Below are 26,099 nucleotides of genomic sequence, written 5' to 3' on the forward strand. Positions count from 1 at the left end.
GAGTGGTGGAGGGAATGGGGAGGGAAGTGATTTCTGGGTCCCTAACAGAGACTTTAAAATTTTCACTGGCCACAGGTGCCAGATGACTGGATGACAGATACCTTTATTCAAGAAGGACATCAAGAATAAGCCAGGTAATTCAGGGCTGTGAGGCTGACGTCAGTGGAAGGGAAGTTATTGGAAGGAAGTTCTGAGGGATAAGATTAATGTACACTTGGAAAGGCAGGGATTAATTAAAGATGGTCAGCGTGGCTTTGTTAGAGGGCAATCCATCTGATCAATTGATTGGAATTTGTATTGATGATGGCAGTGTAGTTGATGTAGTCTACATGGACTTCACTAAGGCCTTTACAAGGTTCCACATGGGAAACTGGCTCAAAAAAGTTAGAGCCCATGAGATCCAAGGCAATTTGGCAAATTGGATCCAAAATTCATTTGATAAAGGAGACAGTGGGTGATGGTGGAGAGTTCCTTTGGTGATTAGAAGCTTGTGACCAGTGGTGTACCACAGGGATTGCTGCTGTGACTGTTACTATTTGTTATACACATTAACAATTTGGACCTGAGTATAGAAGGTTTGATTAGTAAGTTTGCAGATGACATGAAAATTGTTGGTGTTGTTGATAGTGAGAAGGATAGTTGTAGGCTGCAGGATGATGTTAATTATTTGGTAAGATGGGCAGAACATGGCAGATGGAATTTAATCCTGATAAGTGTAGGTTGAAAAGATTAATACGGGTAGAAAATACACAGTGAATGGTAGGGCCCTAGGGAGTAGCAAGGGACAATGGGAACTTCGTGTATGTCCAAAGAATCCTGAAGGTGGCAGCACAGGTAAATAAGGTGGATAAGAATACTTGCCTTCATTATCCAATGCATGGAATACAAGAGCAAGGAAGTCATAGTACAACTTTATAAAACATTGGTTATTCCACTGTGCACAGTTGTGGTCGCCACATTATAGGAAGGACGCGATTGCAATGGGGAGGGTGCAGAGCAGATTCACCAGGACGTTGATTGGGATGGAACGTTTTGGTTATGAGGTGAGATTGGTTGGCTGAATTTGCTTTTGTTGGAGCAGAGGAGGCTGAAGAAGAACCTGACACAAGTATAGAAGTTTATGAGGAGGATCTTGTTGAAAAGTTTTCCTCTTAGCATAAGTTTACAGGGGATATGAAGAAGAATTTTTCGCTTAGAGATGGTTGGAATCTGGAAGATATTGCCTGAGTAGGTGCCGAAGGCAGGTATTCTCAATATTTAAGAAATATATAAAAGAGCTCTTAAATCACCAAATCATAGAAGCCCATGGGCCAAGTACCAGTAAATGGGAATAGCATTGATGGGTACTCAATGGTTTCATGGACATGGTGGCCAAAGGGCCTGTTTCTATGCTGTATGACTCTATTTATGACCCTACCAATCTAATGCGAAATTCTGGCTGTTTTTTTTTTACTGCTGCTGAAGAGGGCAAAGAATGGGGTTTATTTCTGCTGATTCCATTTAAATGTCCAACGGACTGAAGATACCTTGGGTCCATTAGTCATGCCAGAATTTGATTTCAGGTTGAGGAGTGAGTGTTTAATTCATTGCACACCAGGTCCCTTAGGCAACCCATTGCTCATGTTGCCAGTGTGGGTCTGTTCAGTAAGAGATTACATTTCATTCCTTTAACTAATATTTGGTAGAATTACAGCAAGTTTGACAATACTAAACTCACATTTTAGCCCTGTCAAACTTGCTGCACTTCTTTCTGTAGTTTATTTTTCACAGAATTGGCGTGGTTGCATTGGACCATTTTCAGCCTGAGTCTGAAGATTGTAGTCTGCTGAGATATAAAGTTGAATCCTGACCAGACAATAGACAATCCAAATCTGTCCCGAACCCTGGAGCTTACCATTTTTTCCATACTTAATGCAGTCATCACTGTAAATACCACAATCTAAAAAAGTCTGTTAATTTGTTTGAGGATCAAATATCAAATAAGTGCAACTGAAAATAGCAACTTCCTGAACGTTACTTTCCTACCAAGCATATCATCCTGACCGAAGTGAAGTACTGAGCCAGCATGACAAACTATGGTCTGATCCAACCTGAACTCGAATGTTTTGTCAAAATGTATACTCGACCTGACCCATACTTGATTCACATAGTCGGTTCCCTATAAACCTATGCTAAATTACCTAATTAATGTATGGTGGAACATCCATTGGTGGCCATGTGTTCAGGTGCCAGGGTGCTAGATTTTAAAATAGTCTTCCTAAACCTCTTGCCTCATGTCATTCCTCCTTAAACCCTGCTTCTAAGATCAAGCATTTGGTCATGTGGCCGAATATCTCCTTCTGTGGCCGAATGTGTGTTAAATAATCTTATGAACCACCTTGGGTCATATTGCAATATTGCGGTTTAAATACAAGTATCTTTTTACTTGTATTTAAACCGCAATATTGCAAAATGACCCAAGGTGGTTCATAAGATTATTAAACACATATTCGGCCACAGAAGGAGATATTACCACATGTTTCAATTACCACATCACTTTCCAAGTACATAATTTTGAGAGAGTTTAGTGCAGAATAGAGGCAGAACTGTCCAGTCAAAGGTGCAGCGTTTCAATTGAAATCAAGGTTTTGCTTTCTCCCTTTGCTCATTTCAAGGGTCATTCACCAAAACGTTATGGCCAGTATTCACCTGTAATCGGCACACAAAAAATGGCCATTCATTTAGCAGTTTTGTTACTAGGGTAGTAATCCAGAGAGTGTGAACTGGGGCATATTCAGATTTGGAATTCAATTTGGAAAAGAAATTTGTAAATAAATAGCTGTGGTTAGCAATAATAGCAAGGAAGCTATTAGATTTTATTGTCATAAAATACCATCTGAATCAATGACGTCCGTTTAAGAAGGAAATCTACGATCCTTATTCTGTCTCACCTAAATGTGACTCCAGTCCTTCAGCACTATGTTTGAAGCTTAAACTGTAACATCACCTTTGATTGTTGCAAATGATGCACACATCTTGTAAATTCTGAAGGAGCTACGGGCCAAGCTGACTCTATTTTGTAGTAAATGGTACTTCAAAGGTTTTTGCTGTGTATTTACTCCACTGGCCCTGCTTTTGTCTCCTCCTGTTTTCCCTCTCTTTCACACTCTTACCTTTGCCTATACAAAGTCACTTGCCCTCTGTTAGTTTCAGCACCAGGGGTGAGATCACAAGCTTGGCACACTGGACTGAAAAAGAAACCTTGTTGAGGAGAATGCTATTAATCATTAAAAATACTTCTTCAGCTCCAATCCACACTTGGAGTTGTGCTAACTGCAGTAGAATGTCAGCTTGTTATTAGGATGATACAAAGAGCACTTAAAGTGTTAACCCTCCAAACCTGCTTGTAAAGAAATAGCGAGAGATTTAACTGCTGTAACTGGACCTGCTGTACACAAATCTATTTAAAGCCACTGGTGCTTCACTTGGGCAATGAGAGATACAGACAACATCTTTTGATACTTCATTGCCTCTCAAGTGCTCTGGGATGTCTTAAGGTTTTGGAAGGCTCCATATAAATGCAAGTTGTTTTTCTTCCCCAGTCTGTTTGAGGCTTTTTGGCGGTTGCCATTTACTCTGAGTTCTGTTGAAAGTCACATTCACCTCGATTCAACGGCAACACAATAGTCTTCTAAAAACTTCCAATAAAATATTGATGAACTCGGGTTACTGATTGGCTTCAATTTGCTGCCAAGCACATGAGTATCAGCATTGACACCAGAATACTGCAGAGAACCTGTATGAAATTGCCACCTTTGTTCATGCCTGTGCAGTTTGGGGATTCAGGATTAGTAAGGATGAATGCAACCTTAAATTTTAAATCAATTGTGGCATGAGCTTAGGATGCATATCTGTGCGAACACGGATATTCTGAAGATGCACTGGGTCTGCAAAACAAACACAGCAAAATGCACTTCAGAAATGGCTGTAATTTAAAGATTATTTTGTTTAAGTTTATAATGGAGTTTAAGGACAGGATCTCGGGGAAAACTCAAGCCACCCAGGGCATCACATTACCCCTCTCCAAAGCTGCAGCTGTAGAACAGTGTGCATCAGAGGGATGACATTAACACAACACTCTTCAACAACAAGATGGTGGTGAGCAGTAAATATGAGCTGGGTTACAAAGGAGTTTAGGGAGTGGGGGGCAGGGGAGCAAGAAGGCAGAATGGAAGAGTTTGAGGAATGAAGGGACATGATGGAGAGGCATGAGGAGGCGGGGAAATGTAAAGGTGCACAGGAAGCTGGCGCAGAATGGAATGCTGCAGAAAATCAGGGGTAGAGTGTGGGGGAAATGGGGGCACCACGGAGAAGTGTGGGGAGTCAGGAGCCAGGAAAATTGTGAGGAGTTGATGGTTAGGGTAGAGTGGTACAAAGAAAAATGAGAGAAGGTGGAGGGTATGGGAGTGTGAGAGGACTAAGTGTGGGAAGTTGGGTAGCACGATGGAGGAATCTAGGAAGGCAGAGTATCAGATGGATCTAATTCACACATTCTTCAAGTCTGAAACCTCTTGAAATATGATGGAGTTAAGGTGCAGCTCAGAACCCAATACAGAGGATGCAGGAGTAGTCAACTGTTCAGAGGAAATATTAAGGTTCAGGCTGATATTTCCAGTCATCCATTGGGGAAGAACTGGTGTTTGGAGGGGTTGACTTCAGATCATCATCAAACTGAGGATTCACCTCCACTCAGGTGAATTTAAAAGATCTTATGACATTTTAAAGAGGAAGGAAAATTTTAACCACTGAACTTACTAATATTTATCATTTAAACAAATTGTTTAGTAATTCACCTCATTGGTTAATGTGGATGCTTGCTATATTATCTGGGCTGACCCCTTTCTACGTTACATCAGTAACCAAAGGCACTTTGTTGGATGTGAAAGCTTTTTGGACATCCTAACATGAAGGGCATTCTAGGAATGCATGCTCTTTTCATAATTTCAACCGAATTCATGAATATGCCAACCAGTAATGCAGGGGGTCTTCATGGATAATTTCTATTTAACCCTTTTTTATGATGATCTATATTGCAAATTATGAGTGAAGGACCAAAACCAAAGAAAGGGGATTTCTTCTGAGGAAAGTGAAAAGCCTCTTTTTCAATTTTGATAAAATTACACCTCTTGTTTGGAGGGAATAGACATAGATAATAAAGAACGGTGGTTGAGCCTGCTGTATTGCCCAGTAAAAATCCTGTTAGTTCACCATCTGGACATTGAATAGCAGGCAATGATTCCTGCAGACTTATCATCTGTTTTATCCTGTCGTCCACGTCCTGTATGCATGGTTGGTCTTTTTACTGGGTTAGTGATCATTAAGCAGAAAATGATATTGTGGACTGGCTATTTGACAAACTGGTTTTAGCAGCTGAGGAGGCCACTTAAAGGCAGAGCCTACCCACTGTCTGCTATTTGTCACATCTACTGTGGTGCTTTTCCACACCCCACATACTGGTGCAACAGTTTAAATTAATGCATTACGGACACTGGGTTTTCCCACATTCTGTTTTCCCAATCATGATTTCACTTGGGGAAGGAATGGAATGAAATACATAGAAATACCTTTTATTTCAGCTGAATAGTTTATGTCGACATTGAGGCTAACAAATAGTTCTAATTACACTTACCTGCCCTATTCCCTATCTCGCCTTTCTAACTCCCAATCTAATCTAACCTTGAATATTAATGTGCTTTTGTCCCCAGTTGCTAATATGGGTTCTCGACAACCTGTAAGCAATTGTTCCTCCTGCACACTGTTAAAAATCTTTTACACGTAATCCAAATCTCTCCCCTTTGTGAAAGGCCGCCCACTATCAGAAATAATCAGTTTATATCTATCTGATCCCAGAACTTTTAGAAACTCCATCACATCATCCATAAATTTGTGTAGTTCTACTAAAACAAACCCTACTTTTTAATGTCATTCTTATCTGATAGAAACATGCAGAGAGGAGGGCTGTATGGAGAGAGAGAGATACAAGAGAGCAGGGTGAGGGACAACAGAAACCAGTCAAGAAATAACTTTACTGACTTTTAATGGTGTTAAAGCAGGATTGTGGGTCACCCGAACATGGTGAAAGTCACATAAAGACCGAAACATTCAGGTGACAGGATTGTTCTGTTTCCTGTGCAATGTTAATAGTTTCAACACTGCTTTCTATTGATTTATTGCACGTTCTCACAGGTGCCAGCACTTAGCTTAGCTGGTATGATCTATGCTGCCAGCTCCTAAAGGGACATGCTACAATGCAAGCAAGGCTCTTCCAACTAGTGGGAAGTGTTGCTTCTGGATGAATGGATGCTGGATAATGGAGGATGTAGTGAGAAAGTGTTCCCAAGGGGTCAAAGGGAATGGAACAAGCTGGAGAATAACTGTACCCACAGGAGGTACTTCTTTGTGCAAGGGGGCCATAGAGATTCTCTGGGATACCACCCAGGCTCATCTGGCAGGAAGTTGCTAGGTGGATTCCTAGAAGGACATGAGTGCATTTTGAGAAGTCTGCAATATAGGTAAGTGTCTGTGCTGTTCTGCCTGCTCTTGTATGCTGAAGAAGAAGTAGTAGATGAAGTCTACTCTACCTGAATATGGACTTTGGTGACCTCCCTTAGACAGCAAACTGTGAAATATGGCAATAGTCATTGGCAGCAGCATGTAGAATCATTGTAAGTCTAGGAAGCTGAGAGTGGCCATAACATTGACCTTCATGGGCAAAGCTGTCAAGAAACATGTGATTGCAGTTGAAGGAAGTCAGATCTCACTGAGAATTCAGAATATAGTTTTGAATATTGGCCTTTTAAATAGCAGGGGAAATAGGGTTAGTAAAACTTGGTTGTTCTGTGAGTTATTTTTCAGATCAGTGAGCTTGAAATTTTTACTGGAAATGAATTTTGCTTGTTACTCTACTGTTGATATCATTTGGGAGAGTTCTGTGCTGGAAAATGGTGCTACAGCAGATGAAAGGTCAAGAATCAAATTTCCCAATGGGCACTAAGACAGCTGGAAACAAGCATAAAATTGCTCTATTCCTGATTAAGCTAATTATCAGCTGCACAGAAGAACTTTAGAAAGAATTTTGCAAAGGAATTTCTGGGTCACTATCTCTCTGCCCAAGCATTGGTTCTGCCTTTGATCATTTAAAGCATAAAGCGAAAGGGCACATAACACTGAATCTAATCTTCTTGAAGGAGTCTTGCATTTTATTTATGTGCTGGTATTGTTTGATGAATTGTTCCAAAGAACATCTCCTCAGCCCATTATGGATCTGTGAGCCAGCAAATTTGGCACTGGTTGGAAGCTTAGGCCAAATTGCATGTGACAAGGGCCATGACCTGGAATTAGCCTCAGCTTTGTCACATGTTAACCTGATAAGCTATTGCCATTTTTGGCTAAATTCATGTGATGTGGCCATTATTAGCAAGACCTGAAGACAAAATGTTAATGACTTGGAAAGGATGCAAAAGAGCTTTACTAGATTTATATCAGGAATTAAGGATTTAAATTATGAGGAGAAACTGGAAACTGTAGGATTGGTATCCTTAAAGCAGAGTAGGTTGAAAACCCATTTCCTAAAGGTGTGCAAAACTATGGGGTGTTTTCATGGTGTAAATGTGAAACTCTTTCCAGTGGTGGGAGTGCTGAAGACACAGTTGCAAGATAATTGCTAAACAAAGTCATGGAGAAGATCAGAATTTCTTTTCCTGCAATGAATCTTTTACAGGCAGTGCAGATCCAGACTGCACTGCCTGTAAAAGTGGTGAAAGCAGATCCTATAGTAACTTTAAAAATAAAATCTGATATACAGTATATTCAAATGCAGGACTGGGGGAAGGAGCAGGGAATTGAAGTGAATTGGAATGCTCTTTCAAAAAGTCATCACAGTGTAATAAACTGAATGGTCCCCTTCTGTGCTGCACAGTAATATAATCCAACCTTAATTGTCTTGAGGACATGGCAATATGCCATCTATAGCAATCTAACACAACTGAGAAACTTACTAGTTCAGTGAGTCAGATATAGGTTACTGGATTCCCTTTAATTAAAAAAAGGGAATGGAAAGTGAGAGATTTTGGTGATGAGATTAGATTAACTGCCCCTCCTTTGACGTACTATAGAGGTTGGGATATGATACGGGAGTATTCAGAGATATTTTGAATTGGTTTTGTGCGTAGGCTTTTGAGTTGGTCTGAAATCAGATTAATTATTGCATAACAAATAATTGTGTTCCTGATGCATTGCAATAGGGATCTCTGTCACTTTTAGCTTTTATTTTAATCATTCTTGGAATGTTCCTGTCACTTGGCTAAATCCATTTGTTAGAATAGGTTGGGATTTGAAGTAGAAACCTCATGGTGTATTAAACTCAGTGCATCTCCAGGGAATGTAAATTTGAACTAACTACCAACGGATGTAGATTCTACCTGTATTTGCACTTTACAATCTAGTAATTGTTCAAAAAAATGTTTAATAAACCATGATTGTATTTTTAACTTTGCTGATACAGTTGGTGGGCTGTGTACACAATACAGTTGATCAGATATGCACATAATACAGTTGGTGCCACGCAGTCTATTTCTCTGCAGCCTGTTTCCATCCATTGCTCTAACCCTGAACTGTTCTGGCTCTAAGCGTAGGTGTGGAAAATGAAATTACCCCTTATCTGAATCTATTGATTTATGCAGATTTCTTAGTGATCAAATGCAGCAGGTTATTAATGACGGAGTAATCTCATGAATATTATGGACCTCAAGATTACTACATAAAGGTCTCAAAATATCCTGGATTATCTTTATTCTGAAATATAAACTAACCAAACTCTTTGTTTACAGTATGTAACTTACTTCCAGAAAACTACTATTCTGTAAGTTACTAAAGTTCCTCAATTAAATTCCAGTGTGTAACTGCAGAGTATCCTTTTATAAACTTCCCAAATAATGCCGGACTATTTAATTCTTTGGGTGTTTATGATTCTATATGTAAACCACCCAGACCCCTTAAAAATAAATCCAACCTGTATTTCACTTCTGGCTATTAGTCACCTCAGATTTTGGGTGTCTGACATGCAGGGAATCATAATATCTGTAACGACTTCAAAACCAAGGTACTTGGCTACTTAAACAGCTAGTTTCTGTTTGCTCAACATAGAGTGCTTATTTTCTACCTGTAAAAAGGGTGCGCACTTTGAATTTATAAAAATTAAATTGGAGTTTACAATCTGCAGAATCCAAACTCTAATCTGACAGAATCCCTGCTTTTCATTGTGCTTCACCTACTATTGGGTTGTGAGTCTGGTGAAATTTTAATTGCCACAGTTATTTTTCATTTACCCATTTTGATGTGATTATTGACTTCTAATTCTTGACTCCCTGTTTTGTTGGTGAGGATTGGAGTCTCAATAGGCACAGGCGATTTGAGGTGAGCCAAGAATTTGCTCCTGAGTACTATACTTGGTATTAGATCTGAGCATTCTGAATTTAGTGCTTTTATAATCTCATATCTGATGTAAATAAAGAATCAGACAGGATGCTAAAAGCCATCTGAATATATCCTTCCCTTGCCTGATGTCTTAGATTCTGCAGTTTAATGTGTCTGGGATGTTTGTCCTGATTTGGAATGAATCCTAAAGCTACATCTGTTCGGATCTCTCTGAACAATCTGTTCCAGATGAAGTTTGATTGATGGCAGGAGAGGGAGGTCATAAAATCACTGTCCCCGATGTAAAAATGAAGACATTTGAGCTACTCGTATCCCTTGTATTATATTGTGTCAAATAGAGCAAGAGGAGTGAAGCAAGCATCAGTATCAAACTGCTTTAAACATTTTCTGAAAACTGGATCAGAATGTCCCCACTTGCCTGTCATTGTGTGCAATGATGACTGTCCTTTAGTCATGCCCACCCATGAGAACTGAGCTCAAAATCAAATATCACGTAGAGTTGATGCTGTGTTTCAGTGCTAAAGTTAACTTTGTTAGATATAAATATCCTTTTTCTTAAGTAGTTCCTGTTGTCTGGAGCAGAGTTATTGATCAGATGTACTGTAGTAGATGTCTTTATCCAATGCTTCACAGTAATGTTATTTCCCTGACAAACTTTCCTGGCAAGTATGGATATCCAGCTATCACCAGTGAACAACCCACAAAAATCCAGTCCAAAGTCAATACTAAGACTTTGAACCAGAAAAGAGAATTGAATGGTTGGTCTGACTGAACTACTTTCGTGTTCTGATTTTACCCAACTCTTTTGTGTCCTTGCAGTTTTAAATATTTCAGTTAGGAACTCTCTTGGGAAACTTAAAAAATCAAACTGATGTCATTGTTGTAGTTTGCAGCACCTAATATTTCCTTTCCTCTTGTTTACTTTGTGGAACATGTCTTGATGCTGTGGGATTGGGCATCATTGGCCAACATGCACTGCAATCGTATTCTTTGTTTTATGTTGCTTTGCTCCTGGTAATCTCAACATTCTCCCTTAGGACAGAGGAGGCATTCTACCCATGGAGTCTATGCCCGGTCTCAAAGCATTCCCATCAGTCCTCTTCCCACACTTATTTCCCTATAACCTATTCCCTATCACATGGCCACCAACTTCCCCTGATTCTCCTGACACCCATCTATAGTTAATTTGCAGTAGCCATTAACCTACCAACCAATGTGCCTTTGAGATGTGGGAGTAAATTAGAGTACCTGGGAGGGGGGGGTTCCAAGTGGTCATAAGGAGAACATGCAAACTTCACACAAACAGCACCCTAGGTCACAATTGAACCTGGGTCTCTGGATCTCTACTAACTGCTATGCCAGCCTATCAGCACTTACTTCTGTTGTCACTTATGTACAAGCTGTCTGTGAATTACTCTAAATAGAGTTCAGAACAAATAAATATATCCGTCCCTTGGTGATGGGCTGCAACCTGTAACACCTTTCACCATTAGTTGCATTCAGTGTTACTGGTTTTCTGAAATCTCAAGTCTGACACTGAACCATTGCTCGGGTCCCCAAAAGGAATATAAGTAGAACCCTTTAATTTGTACTTGTTACCTTGACGCAACATAAAGTACTTGAGCTGTGAGAGTTTGTATGTCCCACTGTGAAACTTGCTTTGCTCCTTAATTTCATACTTTGGTTTTCGCTCAATCTACACATCCTCCATTGTCTATTCATTAATGCAGAGAGTGCTGATTTGACGAATAACATAAATCTGAGAATCAGAAGTACAATCAAGAGGAAGTTTAACTTCACATCTAATCAATGTTGTACCTGCCCTGGGAGCGTTTAGAACAGTTAGACACTGATCAGTCATTCTGCAGCACTGCAATGCAGTACTGGTGGGAGCAGGTCTGATACTGCATTACACTAAAGTAAAGTACTGGGGATTCACTATGTAACCCTGGGTGCTAGTGAGTAAAGCAACATACACTCATACAAAATCCCAAAGCAATTAGTTAATTAAAAGCTAGATCAGAGAGAGAGATTTAAATGTGTACCTTATGGGAAAAAAGAGGGGTCGAATGGTTCAGGGTCCTGGAGATGTGAAAAGACTGTTTTAAAATGGTGGAGGTATGTGGTTTGAAATTTATTTTGGGGCCAAAGAGGATGCCATGGTTACAAACAATCTGATTCAGCCTCAAGACAGTTGCCAGGGAAGGTGATTGAGCTGTGATTGGAGATCTTTGCAAATACAGGTCTTTTTGTTAGAATGCTAAAGTACTTTACTGGTCAACATGAGTTTATCCTGTATGATACTGGGGTACATCTATTACTGAAACTGGTGTACTGTAGGGTATAGTGCTACCAGTAGGTGCAGATCTGTTGCTATAATCAACTGTATTAATTTAATACGTCTTAACTATATTAATAACCAAAGAACCACCCAAATATCTGCTTGCAGAATCTAGGTTTTTTCACATTAATAAAATTGGTGTTAGCAATATATTTTATAATATCAAACATACATTTTGCTTAAAGAATGGTGTTTTAAAATGTGGAAATAAACCGGATTAGTAATAGCAAAGGCGACAATGGATGACTTCCAACATGCAGATATTAATGTCAGTACTAAAATGGTAACAATTTATCATAGAAAACAAGTTCTAAATTTAAAAAAAAACTGCTGATGTTGGAAATTTGAAATAACAGAAAATTCTGAAAACATTCAGTAGGTCAGGCAGCATTTGTTAAAAGAAAAACAGTTAAAATGTCAGGTCAAAAACGCTTCAACGGAACTGGAAAAATGAGAAAACAAGTTAGTTGGAAGTTGTAGAAGAGGGTGGGGGAGGGATGCATTGGACAGAGGGAATATATTTGATAGGATGATGCACTGTTTACAAAGCCATGTGGCTATAGGTTATTGAGGGCAGTGAAATGAAAGTCAGAGCTTTTCAAGTGAACTGAAACCAAAAGGAAAATGTTAGAAATGAACAGTATATCAGGCAGTGTCTGTGGAGGGAGGAAAAACCAATTTAATAATACAAATGGATAAGCTTACGGTAGAACTGGCCAGTCCTGAAACCAACAGAATAGTTATCTGAATTTGTCGAATTTAATGTTTGAGTCCAGAAGGCTGCAACATGCCCATGTCGAAGCTGAGGTGCTGTTGTCACACTTAAATTGCACCACAGAAAAAAGGCCAGAGTGGGATGGGGAATTGGAGGCTCAGGGTTGTCCCTGTGAACTAAACAACGGTACGCTTCAAAGCTTTCTCCAGTGCAAAGGAGACCACATTAAATGCAATGCACTAAATTGGAAGAAGTGAAAATGAATCATTGCTTCACTTGAAAGGACCTGTTTGATCCCTAGATGTTGGAAAGGAATGAACAAGGTAAAAGAGCAGGTGTCATCTCCTGCCATGAGAAGGGGAATGGTTGTTGGAAAAGAGTGAACCCAGGGAGTTGCAAAGGAAATTGTCCCTTAGAATTGTGAAAGGAAGTGGGGGTGAAGATATGTCTGGTGATGGAATCTCATTGAAGGTGACAGAAATTGAAAAGGTTCATCTTTTGAATGCTGAGGCTGGTGGAGTGGGGAACTTCATTGTTGCTCTGGCCAGGAGGAAATTGATGAGCCGCAGTTGAATTCTTTGTCAGCTAATGTAGAGGGGAAGCCGTATTACAGTAAAAGGACTTCTTGGAGGCATCTGGGTGGCAAATGTCATCATCAGAGCAGATACCTTGAGGGCAGTATGACTGGGAGAATGGAAGTCATTACCAGATTCAGGATGGAGGAAATATAGTGAAGATGATTTTTGGAGTTTGTGGACCTATAATGAAAGTTTTTTGCTAACTTATCCCTGAGATGGAGATGAAAAGGTCCATAAACGGAAGAGTTAGAAGTGAACCATGTGAAGGTGAGAGCAGGGCGGAAATTTGGCAGCAATATAATGAAAACATATCTCAAAAAAGACAGTTGATTGCAAGTCCCCAAAGCTATACCTTTGATCAGGAGAAAGTGAGTAGAGTTAAAGGAGAAGTTGTTCAATGTGAGAAGAAGTTCAGCTAGGCAGATGAGTTTGTTGGTAGACAGACATTGGTTGGGCTTCTGTTCATGAAAGATACAGAGGTGACCATCCTGGTGTGGGATGCAGGTGTAGAAGGGTTGTATGATCATGATAAAGATGATCTGGTTAGGGCCAGGAAAATAGAAACTCAAACTAGTGAGGAAATCAACAGTTGTCAGAGATGTAAGTGGGAAGGGAAAGGGCCAGGTGAAAAAGGATGGATTCAAGGTAGGAAAGAGCAAATTTGACAGGGAAGAAGCAGGCTGAAAGAATGGATCTGCCTGAGCAGTATTGCTTGTGGATCTTGGCGAGGAGGTCAAAACAGTCTGTGCAGGGTTGGGAGACTATAAGTTTGGAGGCTGTTGAGGGAAAGTCTCCTAAGTAAATGAGATCTGTGACCATCTGGAAGACAATGGCCTGATGTTCAATGATAGGGTCATCGTGTGAGGAGATCACTGAGAGTAGGCGTTTGGGGTCTGTTAGAGAGAAGTCTGTTCACTAAATCACAAAAGCATCAGCCTTGTCCATTTCTATTTGGTTCCTTTTGGTTTTTGTTCTCTGCAACAGCACTGATTTGTAGTTCATAGTTTTCAGTGTCCTTCGTCTTTCTCCCTCTCTACCAGCCCTCAGGAATCTATCAATCAGACAGCTTTGTAAATAGTGCATCACCATGGCAACCTAGGCCTCGCCTTAATTGTTTGTCCTATCCATCCCACCCACGTTCTGCCTGCAACTTAAAACTAACCTGTTTCTCTCGCAGCAACAGACAAAGCAGCTGGGGGATCTCAGCGGGTCAGGCAGCATCTGTGGAGGGAAAAGGACAGTTGACGTTTCGGGTCGAGGCCCTTCATCAGGACGGGAAAGAAAGATGGGAGATAGCCAGTATAAAAAGGTGGAGAGAAGGGGTGGAGCAAGAGCTGGCAAGTGATAGGTGGATCCAGGTGAGGAAGGTGGTAGGCAGGTGAGGGAGGGGCGCCCTGCCTGACCTGCTGAGTTCTTCCAGCTCGTGTGTTGCTACAGATTTCCAGCATCTGCAGTCTCGTGTCTGTTTTCTCTCTTTCCAAGTTCTGATGAAGGGTTTTCAGCCCGACACATTGACCCTGTTTCTCTTTTTTTTCCCCCACAGATGCTGACTAACCACCTGAGTATTTCCAGCATATTCAGGTTTATTATAGTGATAGATTGATACATTGCCAAAAGCTTTGTTGAGATGGATTAGCCATTATAATTAATAGGTAATGTTTTGCAGCAGAGCATTGGGAGATGATGATGGAATTCAGTATTATTTCTCAACTCAAAAGTTCCCACTGAAGTTATTTTTAAACTGCATCTTCCTTATTCACCTCACTTTCTCCCTCTCTCTTTTTCTCTTTCCCTCTCGCGCTCACTTTCTTTCCCACTCACACCCTGACACTCTCGTTCTACCACTTCCCCTCCCCCCCTCCCCCGTTCTCTCCTTCCCCCCCCGTCTCTCCCCCGACTCCCCATGTTTCCCCCCTCCCCTAGCCCTCTTCCAAGCTCCCATCACAACAAATTCTTCTCTTGGCTATAGGGCAAGGCAAAAATCTCTTGCTCTGCTCCCCCCTCCACGCTCACCGTCCCTCTATCTCTACTCTCTCACCATTTCCCCCATCTCCACTCTTGCCATCTCCATGTGTCCCTCTTGCAACATTTTTCCTCCGCATCCATCCTCACTCCTGATTCCCCAGCTGCCTCATCCACCTCTCTTGTCCTCTTTCCCTGCTACAACTCTCTGGCCTTCTCTCTCTTAATCTCTGCCTCTCTCACTGCACCCTGGCCTCGTCCAGACTCTTGCTCTTTCTTGCAGCTGAACCTGGTTGTTTCACTCAAGAGGTTTCAGCTGTACTTCCAGTTACTGGTTGTGTTTGAAATTCCAGTCGGAACCAGTGTGACCCTTTGAAAATCATGCATGGACTCTTGGCTCTTTCTTCTGGAGTGTTCTAGGAAGAATTTCAGTCTTCAGCCACCATCCTGTCTCCTTGTTGACAAAAGTTTGTTCTCACTTCAGGTCCAGGTCCCATGCCAGCCTTTTGGCTGTGTTACAATAGTGCACAGTTTTCGGCAGCTTTACTTTGGCTTCTGACTCGCGCTCTCTGTGCAACAGCTTGTTTCCAAGGTTACGTGGCCTGTGCCGGCTGCAGCTCCCCTGTTGGTAAGCATTCGGCAACTAGGGAAACTGTGCTACTTAAAGCTGGGAAACTGCAGAGTCCTGGAGCTGTGCGGAGGTGTAGAAATATCAGCACCGTGAAATCAAGGTTAGAAATTGCGCAGGGGGCACTTGCATCACTGTGTTTGTGCTGCACTGGTTAAGGCAGAACACTCTTGGGTCACTAAGTCACCAGGCATTCACGATCTGGTTCCAGGGTGTGGTGACTCGTGGAGGAGAAAAAGTCAGTGTAATGTGGTGCAGAGGGAAAAGTGACGTCTCTCACTTCTGTTCCTCTGACAGCGCTGCGCTCCTCAGCACTACCCTGCTTACAATGCAGCGGTTGTCAGCTCAGCTCTACCCTCATCAAAAGCCAACACACCCCTCACCTAGAGTATCACCCGTCCCACCCCACGGTATAGCGCTCCCTTCTTTTGCAGCACTCAGTACTCCCCAGCCCCCCCCCCCCCCACCTTCAAAAGGACAGTCGCATTGTCCTCTCAATCTTGTACGCAGTACCAGTTTCCCCTGGGCTTGCTTGGTGAGTGTCCTAGGCACCCAACCCCAATCCCATATCTGGTCAGAACCACTCTACTCTCTGCAGTCGTGTTTCCTGCGGAGGGAGGGTGATTGTCTCAGACTAAACCTCCATGAGTAGATAAGATAAGATCTCTTTATTAGTCACATGTACATCGAAACACACAGTGAAGTACATCTTTTGCGTAGTGATTTGGGGGGCAGCCTGCAAGTGTCGCCATGCTTCTGGCGCCAACATAGCATGCCCATAACTTCCTAACCTGTACATCTTTGGATGCCTGCAATCCATTCCTCTTTAGCTCCCTCACTGGACCTTGAAACTAAATGCTCAGATGAAGAATTGAATCAGGTGGTGTGAGTGCAGGCCCAGGTTTGATGCATGATCTATACTTTGCTTAATGCCACAATAATGTGGTTATCCAGCAACCTCTGCTGGACAGTTTGGCCATTGTCTGGGACAAGATTAGGCCATCCGCAGTACAATGCCATGAAAAACAGTGAATATTTAGCTGGGTTAAACAGCAGTGAAACCCATACCCCACTGACCATTAGTACCCCTCGGGCAGTGAGTGGGAAGTGCCAACAAGCATCCATAGGACAGTGAGCAAATTTGGGAAAATAAAGTAAAAACTCTTTGAACAATAATGGAGACACAAGAGACTGCAGATGCTGGAAATCTGGAACAACACACAAAATGCTGGAGGAAGTCAGCGGGTCAGGCAGCATCTGTGGAGGGAAATGGACAGTCAACGATTTGGATCATGGACTCACGAAGGGTCTCGACCCGAAACGTCGACTGTCCATTTCCCTCCATGGATGATGTCTGACCCGCTGACTTCCTCCAGCATTTTGTGTTGCTCTTTGGACAATAATCGATTGGGCAGTGCCTCTAATTGTAAGGAAGTATCATTCTTATCTTGTTTTAAAAGGAACAAGCTCCAGTTTCACATTCCCATTGGCTGCAGCTCACTCCTGGGCTCCACTAACATCAAGCTGAATATCATTCCATCAAACCAGGGCAATGCCAAGATTCAGTTTCACTTGTGATAGCCTGTGCCATGACTGACTCGCTTCAAGTTGTCATGGGATTGCTGAAGCTGCTCGGGTGGCTCCTGAAACACAGGTTAATTCCCATAAATTTTGAAACCCTTGTCCCTGCGCCCATCTCCCTGGCTTTTGCTGCTCCTTATCTTGCTACCCTCCTCAGCCCTGTCACTGTCAAAGAGATCTGTGCCCTTCCAATTCCATTCTGCACACCACCATGTGACTTCAGCTGCCTCTGGAATTTCCCTGCCTAAACCTCCTTTTCTTACTCTCTTTTTGTGAGGTTCTACTTAATACGTACCTACTGATGAAGATTTTGGTCACCTGGCTACTATCTCATGTGGTGTGGTGCCAATTGTGTTTGCTTGCAGGCCTGTGATCCTGCTTAATACCTGAAAGCTGCTCCATAAATGGACATTGATATTGTCAAGCTGATAAAGTCTGAGGTGTGATTTCCATTGTGGTCAGTAAACTTGGTGGCCAGTCTGTGTACAGAAAGACCCACAGCAGCAATGAAGTCTTATAACAACACAGAAGGAGGCCATTTAGCTTTTTTGGGTCCGTGCAATCCCACTAATCCCATTCTCCCTCTCCTTATTGAATTCCTGCAATTTATTCTCTCTCACTCATGCCCATTAATGCCCTTTTTATTCTTATTACCATTAATCTAAACCATTTATAGTGGTCAATTAACCTAATGGTATATCTTTGGGAGGTGGGAAGAAACCCATGCAGTCATGGGGGAAAAGCGTGCAAACTCTGCACAGACAGCACCTGAGGTCAGGATTGAACCTGGAGCTGTGAGACAGCGCCACTAACTGCTGCACCACCGTGCTGCCCAATCATTAGGAAAGTTGAATATGGCCATGATATTTGACAGGGTAGATGTGACAACTGTTTAAATTTGTAATCAAAAGACATATGTATTCTTTTCTCTTTCTGCTGAAACCCATCGGCTCTTACTTGGTTACCTGTCCTTTTTTGGGGTCATTGAACGTATTCAAGGTAATGATGGACAGACATTTAAATACAAGGGAGTATGGCAAGAGAAAGGGAAAGTAGTGTTGAAGTCGAGACTAGATCAGCTGTGATGTTATTGAGTGATGGAGCAGGGTTGAGGGGTCCACTGGCCTAATCCTCATTTCTAAGTTCTTTGTCAATTAAAAATTTATATCTCAGCCTTGGAATTAGATATAGACCAGTAAGGTTCACAGACTTCCTTCTCTGAAGGGTATTAGTGAAGCAAGTTTTTAAAGGAAAAAAAAAATTAAGATTAGCTTCCATGTTTAACTAATTGCTTGAATTTTAAAGGTCCAACTGCCATGGTTGAATTTGAATTCCTATCTCCTAATCAATCGCCTTCTCATTCCAAATCCAGTAATTTGAAGGCACAATGGGAGCAATATAGTTCTCAATAACAGTTTGATGTATTACATTGCTTGCTTGGCCAATTCGGGGGTCACTTTTGAGTCAGCCATGTCACTCTGGTAGTGGAGCAAGACACAAAATCCTGGAGGAACTCAGCGGGTCAGACAGCATCTCTGGAGGGAAATGGACAGTCGATATTTTGGGTCAAGACCCTCCTTCAGGATGGGAAAGAAAGAGGGGAGATGGTCAATATAAAAGGGCGGGGGGAAGTGTGCAGCAAGAGCTGGCAGGTGATAGGTGGATCCAGGTGAGGGGGGAAGTGGGAATGATGTAAGAAGCTGGGAGGTGATAGATGGAAGTGACAAAGGGCTGAAGAAGACAGAATCTGATAGGAGAGGACAATGGACCATGGAATAAAGGGAAGGAGGTGAAGAGGGGAACCAGTGGGAGGAATGTGTGGGTGATGGGCAGATCGAGAGGGTGGAGGAGGGGAAAGAGAAGGGGTGTAAGTGCCGGTAGGACAAGGGAATACAAAGAGGGGAGTGGTTACCGGAAGTTGGAGAAATCAGTGTTCATGCCATCAGGTTGGAGACTACGAAGTGGAATATGAGGTGCTGTTCCTCTAATCTGCGTCTGGCCTCCGCTCTGGAAGTGGAGGCCCAAATACATTAATGAACTAGTTGGAGTTTTATGACCATCCGACAGCTTTCAAATTGCCTTTATCGATGTTCTGATTTACTGTGAGAGGGTCTATTTGTTGTTGAGTCATGAAACCAGGGGCTCATGATTTCAAATGTCACTTCCGAAAAGCTGTTTATTTTCAATAACAATATATACAAGTATGGCACCAGAGTAAAATAACCATGAAGTGGCTGTATTGTTGTTTCATTCAGGTCCTTCAGGAAAGGGAGGGAACATGCTGCTTGCCTTTGACTCCAGACAAATACTATGTGGTTAACTCTGAATAGTGTCTGGGAAACAATGTGCAATAATTGCAGTCTGTCTGATCTCGCTCATATTCTGCAAATAAATATCAAAAGCCCATCCCTTTCCAGGCCCAGCAGAATTCCACCACACATGCTCTTCCACCTTGTATCGTTCATTCACATACTTCCACGCGCAGGCAAGGAACCACTGGATGGTGGTCGGGGTAAAAGCCCAGCTGAAGTCTTTCCCTTTGCAAACCAGTATTTACCAAGTCTAGTCACAGCAGCGCCGCTAAGAAGATGTCAATCGCTGTCTTGATGATTGTTTTGCTGGCTGCACCCATATTATGGGGAGAAAACAGAAAAGGCTGACAGGATGCAGCAGGTCAGGCAGCATGTACAGCAAAACAGTTACCGCTTCAGATCAGTGACAGTTCTGATGAAAGGACATTGAGTTGCATTGAAATATTTTCTTTCCACATGGGGTAGTTCCTGCTAATTTGACTTTATTTATTTCCAACGTGAGTAGTAATTTTTCTTTTATATTGTTTCCTTTGGAGAGATGGCTGCTTCCAGTATTCATCCACTACCCATATGTTATTACAGGCCATCGGAGTGGAAGATATTGAGAAAAACTGTTTCTCCATCTGCATTCTTAAACAGCATGGGTACATATACTGTATCTGTGGACATGTCTGTGTTTGTTTTACTATGTGTGTGTGTCAATACCTGAATATTGTATCTTTATTTACCTATGTCTTTGGCTCTGTTTGCATGTTTAGAAGGTCATTTTGTTATTGCAAACAAGCCCAGACCTGCCTGTAAACATGACTCCCTCTCTCTGCAAGCTCTAGATGCTGTGTTGTCCTGCAGTGTAGTCTGGGATATTTGTAATCAAAGTAGTTGCCATAGTGACCAGAGGAAGCTGTTCAGCTATGTTGGGAATAATGAACATGTTGCCTGATATCGAGAGAAGAATGAGAAATAGAAGTAGGTTTTTTTTGTTATGTTCAGTTTTCCTTATCCTGAAGTTTGTTCTCTCTATGCTTGCTGCAAATTCTCTAATCTGTGCTGTGTTTCTGCAGAGTTCCATATTAACTAGAGGACTGTTTCCTGCCCTGTATTGCATGATTCTTTCTCTGTGTTTACCAGTGCCAGTACTCCTCCCCAAGGCAGGTACAGCCTGAGTTAGACTCAAGCTCCCTCTGGACTGTCCCATTAAGCATCCTCGTGGCAGACATCACAAAGATTAGATAAAATTTCCTGATACACTATTCCAAGAAACATTAACAGGGTAGGTGCAGCATGGGGTAGATGTAAATTAAAGCACTATCAGCGCTGATCCAACTGTGGTCCTAACACCAGGCTGGTGCTTCCCAATGCACTAGTAGTATTTCCACTCACCTCATTTTCCATAGTATGTTACAGCTAAAAAGGGGCAGGTTTCAGCACATATGCCTTGATTGTCGTCTTCCCTTGGCTCCCCTCGTGTACACTTGGTTCACAGAGCCAACACGGGAGACCTTTCCCTGAACAATCTGGTTAGCAGTGAATTTGAATTCCCGGAAAGACAAGATAGTGTCTCGCTTTGTCTGCCTGGCATTTGGAGATGGAAGGTGCTTTCAGAAGATTGGTTCACTGATCCCTCACAGCAAATATTGAACCTCTCATCCCTGAATCCAACTGCTTCATTGGAGTTTTAATTCTTTGGCCAGCTGTATTTTGGAAGTTAGTGGATCAATCGCCTCTCCTCTTCTGTGGTCCCCCCAAGTCAGACTGATACTGATGTGAGCAGGCAGGGCAATGATAGCTAAGGGTTAAATTGTGGGGAACAATTGTGTTAACTTGGAAGATTGGAAGGTGATGTAATTGATGTGTTTGGTGTTTAAAAGGATTTGTTACAGTACTTTAATGAAAAGTGTTTCATCTGGTGAATATTTGGGTGTGGGAATCAAAACCAGTACTATGATGATGTGTCTGATGACTGCTCCATTGCGAATGTGTTAAACTAAGTCTGACATCCTCCTTTGTCCTTTTTTTTTATCTTGTGGTACTTGAACTTGCTGCTGGTGTCGGGCATGTATTAGTTGGTAATATCTTTCCCTCAAAGCTGAAGGTTCAAATCCCACTTGAACAGAACATAAAAATCTAGGTTGACGTGCCTGTCCATCCAAGGGAATGTTGCACTGACAGCAGCACCATCAACTAAATTGTTAAATTAAGGCTTGTTATGCCTTCTCAGACAGGCTTAAGAGATTTTGCAGCACCACTTCCAAGAAATGCTGGAGAATTATCTCCGGGGCTCTGGGCAATGTGCCCTCACTTAACATCACACAAAAAATTGTATCATTGTTTGCAAGTTGCTATTTGTGGATAGTGGTTGTAGGCAGTTGGCTGCTATGTTCCCACAGTTGTGATAAACTTCTCAATGCACATAAATGGATGAAAAATATTGCTGGAACCATATAAATTTGACAGTTTTTTTGGTGGTTGAAGAGATATTTTTAATGCTTTAAACCAACACATGGGGGCACATTTGCTCTGAGTAGAATTAGTCCTTTTCTACAACTGAAGGAGCTACAAACATCTCATGTCGTCCATAGAGTTCTGAGTGTAACAGTGGCCATTTGTACATAATCATTTTGAAACTTCATGTGCCATTCCCATTCATAATAAATTTGCATATCTAGGATGTTTGAAAAGAACTCTGTATCCTTTCCCAACTCTGTGAACGAAATGCAGTCTGCTGCACACACTCCTCCTTCCTCCTGTTCATGTGCCTCTCTCTGACTGCCCATTTGACAAGACAAGCCAAGCCAAGCCATCCAAGTTTCCAAATGGGGATTTTTATTAAGATGCTTACTGCGGTTTGGTGGGTAGCTTTCCTTCCTCTGAGTCAGGTAGTTCTGCTTTCAAGATCCACTTTGGATTCCTGCATGCATAATCTAGAATAACATTCCCAATGCATTACTGAAAGGTGATGGAAATGAAAATACTGCAGGTGCCGGAAATCTGAAATAAAAACAGAAACTGCTGGACACGCACAGCAGATCAGACTGCATCTGTGTTTAGAGAAACAGAGTTAACGTTTCAGGTTTGAGACCCTTTGTCAGAACTGCTTGGAAAGATAGAGGAAAAAAAATAGTTTTAAGTTGCAGAGAAGGTGGTGGGAGGAATGGATGGGACAAGGGGAGTATCTGTGGTGAGATGAGACCAGGTCAAACAGGTTAGAGGGGCATTTAAAATCTAATTATGCTGTTTTGTCCGAGTTATGTGTTGCTAACAGCAAGGCTGTGGGACATGTCCAGCAGGGCAAGCTATACTAATGAGGAAGGAAAAACTGAGGTAAAATCGCAGATGGATGACTTACAGCAGAAATGGCCAGTTCCAATACAGACTGAGAAACCAAGCTACCTAGAGTTGGAGAATCTGCTGAGTACACTAGATTAGAAAAAGTGTAACTCAATCACCGCTTCACCTGGAAGAATTGTTTGGGTCCCTGGATAGTGAGAGGGGGAGGGGTGATAGGACACATATTGCACCTCCTGCAGCTACTTGGGAAAGTGCAATAATATGGGGTGTAGCTCATGAGGATGGAAATCAAACCAGGGAGCCATGAAGGGAATAGTGAACTGCTGAAAGGAGAGTAAGGGGAAATAGGTGTCTGATGATGGACTCTTGTTGGTTAGCAGAAATGTGGGAAAAGGATGATCTGTTGAATGCAGAGGCTGGTGGGAAGAAGGTGAAGACCAGGGAAACACTGTCCTTGCATTGTCCACAAGGAGAACTATGAGAGCTGAGGCCCAAGAAATAAGTGCGATGTGTTCAAGGGCTCTGTCCACTGAGGTAGAAGGGAAGCCGTGTGCAGATGTTTCATCACTGTGTCAGCCCACCTGAATCCTATGGTCTCTCTCACCACCAGCTGTTGGATGTTACAGAAGATGCTGTCTCCACCTCTCTCCATTTGGATGCACATTCTCCTCAGCCCAGAGATTTTTCAGTGGTAACCAGCTCAATGACCAGCAACAAGTATTGAGCAGTCCAGGTATTCAAGCGGCCACACCAGTCAGGGAGGTGGCGGGTGATCTGTCAACACATGGAGCACGTACTGCTAGTCCATAGCTATGCCCGCACTCTCCATGGTGACCAGGGTGCAGCTCTGAGCCCAAAATCTCAGCGCTGAGTGATCATACAAATTTGTCCTGGAATACGTGACATCGGCAATCTCAGGTAGCCAAGACTCTCCATACAAACCAAAACATGATTCATTGCTAGATTCACAGCAGTTGTCTGGCAGTGGTGCTGACAGTAATGCCATTCTTTCTCTCTCTCGTTCTTTTTCATTCTTTCTCTTTCCTGCTCTATGTCTGTCTCGCTCTCTCTCTCGCCCCCTCCCTCGATCTCTCTTGCTCTTTTTCTTGCTGTTTCTCTCTCTTGCTCTCTCACTCTAGCTATAGTTGTATTTGTACTCTGTTCCTGTGAGTGCCTCCTGCGCATTAAGTGTAAGTGTAGTTCTGGCTGCTGCAATTCTCCATCTGGCTGTCAGGGGGAGCTCTTCTCCCACTTTTAATAAGAAAAGGTCCTAGAATTGTCCAGCACCAAAACAGGCCCTCCAGCCAACCACATCCATGCTCACCTTTTTGCCCATCTATACTAATCCCATTTGGCTGCACGGGATCTTTCTGTGCCTTGCCTATTTAAATGTCTGTCTAAATGCCTTTTAAACACAGTATTTGTACCTGATTTCAGCACTTCCTCTGGCATGACATTCCAGATATCACACTCTTTGTCAAAAAAAAGTAATTATCCCTGGATTCCCTTGCTCTCACCTTAAACCTTGTTTTTGAAACCAATACCATTCGATCCTCTTCCCCTAACTAAAGTCTTCCATCCCAGGCAGCATGTGGTGAATTTCCTCTGTACTCTCTCCAGCACAATCACATCCTTCCTATAATTTTTATGTCATCTGCTAACTTATTAACCATAGCTCCTCGGTTCACATTCATGTCTTTAACATCTATCACAAACAGCAAAGGTCTCAGCACCGATCCTTGTGGTACACCACTGGTCACAGATTTCCGATCAGACAAGCATCCTTCCACTTCTACCCTCTTCCTATCACCAAGCCAATTTTGGATCCAATTAGCCAGCTCCCATTGGATCCCATGTGCCTTAACCTTCTGGAGCAGGCTATTATGTAGAACTTTGTCAGATAGCTTAAATAGCAAAATGTAAAAGGAAATGTGAATATTGGGATTTTTTTTATCCTAGCCATCCAGTAGGGCGCGTTAATCCATTTCCTCACTTCCATTTCCATCAGTAGAGTGAGGAAGATCAGCATGCATCATAGGGTAAAATTTGAAAGTGTAGATATGGTTGAAGGGTTGCAGGAGACTTCTGATGTTAGAAGGGTTTGTCTGTGGCGGGATTTGAACACAATGGCAATAATTTTAAAACAGAGGTGTTGGTAATCTGGGAGCCACTGCAGGTCCCTGGCCGCAGGGACAATGGGTAAACAGCATTTGATATGAATTCGGAGACTGGCAGCAGAGTTTCGGATGAGCTCAGGTTTAGGGAAGGTGGCTGGTGGGAGACAAGTATGAGAATGTGGGAATAGCTCAGCCGGGGAACATGGAGAAAGGTTTCGGTAGTTTTGAGAGTAGGTGAAATTGCAAAGGCTGTTTTGTGATGGAGAATGTCAGCTCATCTGAGGGGGAAGAAGCATTCTAGTTAGTGCCAGGAGAGGGCTGGAATTGCTAGCCTGTGGATGAGAAACACAGGATTAACAAAATGCTCCAACTTCATGTGAGCTTTAAAATCCATTCAAAGGTTTTCGAACCATGCTTTAGCGAAGTTGATTGGCTGGAGGGATAAAGTAAATAGACCAAGAGGGTCACCTTGCTGCTGTGGTTCTGTATACTTGCAATGTTCTCTTTTTAAAAAAAAGTTAGTTCCAGCAATCTTACTCCAACTTCAGTGTGAAATTTAAGGAGCTCCAATAAAAGATCACACAGATTGTGCGGCTCAAAAACACTCGCTTGCTTCAGGTTGTGTGGGAAGTATTGGCATTGGTTTATTATTGTCACTTGTACCAAGGTACAGTGAAAAACTTGCCTTGCATACTGTTCGTACAGATCAATTCATTACACAGTGCATTGAGGTATACATAGTGACATAGAATTTAAATTTAAAAGAGTAGAACAATTATAGTAAAAATAATGAGTCGATCTGCAGAGAGCAGCTTGCAACGAGTCGCCACGCTCCGGCGCCATGTTGCTAAGTTTTTGAATTTGGTTGGGGATGTGGGCATCAATGGCTAGTCCCACATTTTTTGCCCCTTCCTAATTGCCTCACAACTGAGAGGCTTGTTAGGACCTATCGGAGGACAGTTGGGAGTCAATTACTTTGCTTTGGTTCTGGGGTGACGCAAAGGCCAAGTTGAAGAATGATGACAGTTTTCCTCCTTGAAAGAAATTAGTGAGGGTTTTTGCAACAATCTGATAGTGACGTGGTCCCTGTTAGACTGCTCAAT

The 26,099-nt window shown here is 42.3% G+C and overlaps 1 protein-coding gene across 8 annotated transcripts in view; it reads left to right on the plus strand.

The window, feature by feature from the left end:
- LOC127583662 (ubiquitin carboxyl-terminal hydrolase 2-like) overlaps window positions 1–26,099 on the plus strand; it is a 118,820-nt gene that overhangs the window by 23,496 nt on the left and 69,225 nt on the right. The window contains exon 1 of one of the 8 annotated variants that reach the window (XM_052039880.1): window positions 15,767–15,801. The exons of the other annotated variants lie outside the window; for them this stretch is intronic. The gene's annotated coding sequence lies outside the window, so the exon portion shown is untranslated. Of the gene's footprint in view, window positions 1–15,766; window positions 15,802–26,099 lie in introns of those variants that run through there. 8 annotated transcript variants of the gene reach the window in all.

The sequence above is a fragment of the Pristis pectinata genome, chromosome 27, assembly GCF_009764475.1.
Source record: "Pristis pectinata isolate sPriPec2 chromosome 27, sPriPec2.1.pri, whole genome shotgun sequence".
NCBI lineage: Eukaryota > Metazoa > Chordata > Chondrichthyes > Rhinopristiformes > Pristidae > Pristis > Pristis pectinata.